General features: G+C 48.8%; 1 protein-coding gene across 1 annotated transcript in view; it reads right to left on the reverse strand.

Moving 5' to 3' along the window:
* Positions 1 to 551, reverse strand: part of MAFF (MAF bZIP transcription factor F) — an 18,720-nt gene extending 18,169 nt beyond the window's left edge. Inside the window, exon 1 of the mRNA XM_027873404.1 lies at positions 240 to 551. The gene's annotated coding sequence lies outside the window, so the exon portion shown is untranslated. The remainder of the gene's footprint in view (positions 1 to 239) is intronic.
* Between the last annotated feature and the right edge of the window lie 4,233 nt (positions 552 to 4,784).

Raw genomic sequence — 4,784 nt, forward strand, 5'->3', positions numbered from 1 at the left:
CACACACACACACACACACACACACACACACACACACACACACACACGAGATCCCTGTCCAGCGTTCCCCTCCCAAGCTTCCAGGAAGCCAAGGTCTGCGAGGGGGCAAAAAGCGGACGGGAAGGGATAAAAGGGGGTCACTGTGGAGTGGAAGGCAGCAGCCGGACAGTGGAAAGGCCGACCCGTGCACCCCAACCTTGAGGGCCCCCGGGGAGGCGGCCTCGTCCGCGCGTACTCACCCTGGTTCTCCTACTCGATCTGAAAGTCTCTCCTTTCTTTCCCTCCTCCTCCTCCTCCTCCTTCTCTCCTCTCTCTCTCTTCCTCCGCCTTCCCGGGGTGATGGGTCCCTCTCGGCCTCCAGTCGCCGCCTCCCCGGACCGTGCTCCGGGGTCGGACTCGGGCTCGGGCAGCCGAGAGTGGAGGCTGCCTGCTGGCGGGGTGGCGCGAGCGACAGCGGCGAACGCAGCAATCTGCTGAGTTGTAATGTGAGTTTCCTGGAATTACTCACTCACAGGATTCCTTTCATTCATAAAAACACAGTCATGCGCTGATGTCACCCCTCGCCGCCTCTGTTCCAGCCCCACTCCCCCCGAAGGGAGGGACGGGGCGGAGCTGGCCCTGGAGCCCCGCCCCTTGCGGGGCTCACGCGGGCATCTTAGTGAGGGGCACTGCGGGGCTGGGGCTGGGGCTGAGGGAGGGGAATACGAGATCCACTTTAGCGTGGCGGGGCGGCCGTGGGCGTGCAGCCTCTTTCACGGACTCCCACCGGGAATCACAGCTGGAAGGGGCCTTAGAATCTAGACCAAGCCCACCACTTTTATCGGTGGGAACATTCCGAGAGGAGACTTGGCCGAGCCCACGGCATCTTGGATGCAGAGCTGGACGGGAACCTTGGACGTCGTCTAAATCAGCCCCCGCAACTTTGCAGATGAGGAAACTGAGGCCCAGAGAGTCGGGACTCCTTTTTCACTTCATTTTATTCTGAATTTAACAAACACCAAATATGACGTACAAAGGAGAACAGGAAAAAAAGGATTGCGTGACATCTTGCTCCTTCCTCGAGGCATCGACTAATTCAACACGCTATTTTCTTTTTTTTTTTAAATTAATTTCTTTTGATTTATCAACAATCACTTCCGTAAGCTTTTGAGTTTTAAATTTTTCTCCCCTTCCTTCCCTCTCCCCCAAGACAGCACGAAATCTGATACAGGCTGTACATATACATTCCTATTAAACATTTTTTCACATTAGTGATGTTGTAAGGAAGAATTGGAACCAATAGGAGGAACCACCAGAAAGAGGAAACAAAACACAACAGAAACTATTGCCAGAACTTCCCATTATCCAGCTTTATACAAACTCTCACTCTCTAAACTGAAAGAAAAAGCAAAATCTTTGTATCAAATAGGCATAACTGAGCCACACGAATCTCCACTTTGGCCATGGATGTCCGAAAATACATCCCATTCCGCACCTTGAGTTCACCTTCTCTCTGTCAGGAGGTGGCAGCCTGTTTTTTGTTTGTTTTCAGATGTGATCCTGGTCGTAATTGGGGGCCACTGAGCTTATTGAGTAGGAGAATGACATGGTCTGACCCAGGAGTGGAGAACCTTCGGCCTCCAGGCCACATGTGGCCATCATCCAGGTCTTCAAGCGCAACCCTTTGACCGAATTCAAACTTCACAGGGGACGCTTAATAAAAGGATTTGTTTTGTGAAGTTTGGATTCAGTCAAAGGGTGGCACTTGAGGACCTAGAAGGCCACATATGGCCTTGAGGTCGAAGGTTCCTCACCTCTGAATTTAGGGAAATCTCTGACAGCTGAGTAGAAGACAGACTAGAGTCCTGAAAGCCCTATAGCAAGAAAGCCAAGAAGAAGGCTACTGCAATGATTCCGGTGAGAGGTGATGAGGGTCAGCACCAGAGGAGAGAAGGGGGCATGTGGGAGAGACATTGCAAAGGTGAAATCGACAGGATTTGGCAGCAGACTGGACGTGGGAGGGGAGAGACAGTGAGGAGTCCCACATGACACCTAGGTTGGGAGTCTGAGGGACTGGGAGGATGGTGGGAAGTGAACGGCAGAGAGGGAGACTGACCTCGGGTTCTACTCACTGCCTTCTGCATCCATTCATACAAGTCTTACTTAGCCTGCCTCTTATAGAAACCATCTCTTACAATGTTGAAGGGATTTGTCTAAGGCCACACAAGTGAAAGTCACCAGACCAACAAATACACTTGGTGCTCTGTTCATTTACTCTGTCTTGGATTGAAGAGGCAGAGCTGGGGATAGAGCCCAGACCTTCTAGCCTCAAAGCCAGAGCCAGCCCTCAATGGCCAGTTTTAATCAATGAGATTGTAAGGGATGTGAGGGGAGGCTGCTGACCTTCCAAGCACTTTTGTATTCTCTATCAGCTGAAGCACAGCGCTCAGGACACAACTCCTGGTGCAGAGGTCTGGCTCTGTTGCAAAGGAGAGAGCCCTCTGGAAGTTTGGGAAATTGTGCTTTCTTTGTGTGGCTGTCCAGCTGAGCTCCTATTGTAACACGTTCAAAGAATTATAGGATGTCAGAGCTGAGAGGGACCTTGGAACATGGGGGAATAACATTTATACAGCACCTACTATGTGCCAGGCACTGTGCTGAGCGCTTTACAAATATTATCTCATTTGAAACAACCTTGGGAATGAGGTGCTGCTACTATCCCCATTTTATAGTTGAGGAACCTGAGGCAGACAGAGGTAAAGTGACTTGCCCAGGGCCAAACAGCTGGTAAGTGGATTTGGACTTAGGTCTTCCTCACTCCAGATCCAGTACTCTATGCACTGCAACACCTAACTGCCTCGTAGAATATCAGAGTTGGGAGAGTTCTTGGAAACATGAATTTTGGAGCTGGGAGGGGCCTTAGAACATAGAACATGGAATGTCAGACTGTCAGAGGTGGGAAGAACCTTAGAACAGCGAATGTGAGAGCTGGCAGGACCTTTAGACCATGCAATATCAGAGCTAGAATGACCTCTCAAAAATCATCTCATTCAGCTCCATCCTTCCAACCTTCATCCTTCAGATGAAACCAAAACCCAGAGAGGAAGGGACTAACACAGCCAACTGGAATTTTCTGGCATTAAACTTTTGAATTGTTTTCAGGGCCATTCCAAGGAATGTGTTCTTGGGAGCTCCCTTGGAAACTTCCAGGATTTCCAGAGAATGAATGAAATAAATGCAAGAATAAAAAAGTATTTATTGAGCTCTTAACTATGTGCTTACTAAGCACCAGGGACAAAAACACCCACTCTAATTGAGAGAGAGAACGCTTAAAAGAGCCCAGCTCAGGGCAGATGACAAGACCCATGGGTTACTTAGCAGGTCAGATTACACTGCCTGAGGGTCCAGGTAGGTAGACTTTGTCTATGCCACATTGGATGTGTTTAGGCTTAACCTTGTAAGTTCAAGAAGTCCATGGTCCACTGGCCCTGAAGTCAGGAGGACCTGAGTTCAAATCCGGCCTTAGACCAAACACTTGACACTTACTAGCTGTGTGACCCTGGGCAAGTCACTTAATCCCAATTGCCTAAAAAAAAAAAAAAAGAAGTCCATGGTCCTAAATCCTTTGGGTTGGAGCTGAATGTCAGCAAAGGGAAGAATCTTGGCAGCTTTTCTAGGACTCTTGCAGAGGATGGCCCCCAACAAGAGGACTGAGCCAAGCCTAGTCATTTTATCCGCAGACCCGGACCAGGAGTTGTTTGGACAGTGCCAAGCCAAGGTGAAATGCTCACCCAAATAGTGCCGCCCTATGTTTTGGCCCAAGATCAGAAAAGAATGAATACAAAAAAGGGTTGCAGCTGGAGCCCGGGTACAAGCTTGCTTCAGCAGGCTATGTTCTCGTGGCTACGTGGAGACCAGGTGGCAGGCAAAGGTAACAGCTCCTTGCCCAACCCCACTCTCAGGACACATTGTGAAAACAGTTCTCATGATTCAAAACTGAAAAGGAATAGAAGGTCAGGTAGATTTCCTTCAAGTCACCAGGTCCTGTGACTCAGCCATCTGGGGACTCTCCATCATCTCAAATTTGACCCCTTTTATAATGAGTCATACATGTGGCCAGAAGCCAGCCCTGGAGCTCCCGCATCAGAGTGGGAAGGGAAGCTCTGAGCATGCTCTGTGCTGTGGATGGCCCCCAAAGAGCCATTCAGCCTCCCTCCACAGCCAAGGGAGTGTCAGTGAAACATTTAAAAGAATGCACAGAGGTGAAGAGAAAGAACTTTAGAGAGAGACACAAACAAGCTTTGAAACGAATGTGTTCGATTTGTTTTATAATTAAAAAAGGTAGGGAAGCAGCAAGATATAACATATATAGAGAAGGCCTCTAAGTCAGGAGGATCTGGTTCAAATTGTCTGATACGTCCTAGCTATGTGATGCGGGCAAATCACTGAGCCGCTCAGTGCCGAGACAACTCTCTAAGGCTCGAAGTCACCGAGACTTGCATTGGTGGAGGGAATTTCCTCACCTGGGACTTCCCCTGTACCCCTGAAATCACACATATGCAAAAAGGGCAAACAAACTGGACTTAGTAAAAAGTCACAGCTTCCTATGCAATTCTCTTTTCCTATCTGTCTTTGTAGATTGTAATGTCTGTGTTTGTTGGTGTTTGTCAAGAATGACAAAAAATTAAAATAAAATGTAAAAGCCATTTCATCTCAGGTTAGACTCAGTTGTGATGTGTTAGTTTGTTTTTGTGTTAAAATTGTGCCTTATTCTGGTCGCCCTGACCTCCCTCCCCTTCTAGTCT

The sequence above is a fragment of the Vombatus ursinus genome, unplaced genomic scaffold (assembly GCF_900497805.2).
Source record: "Vombatus ursinus unplaced genomic scaffold, bare-nosed wombat genome assembly UNPS02003292.1, whole genome shotgun sequence".
Taxonomy (NCBI): Eukaryota; Metazoa; Chordata; class Mammalia; order Diprotodontia; family Vombatidae; genus Vombatus; species Vombatus ursinus.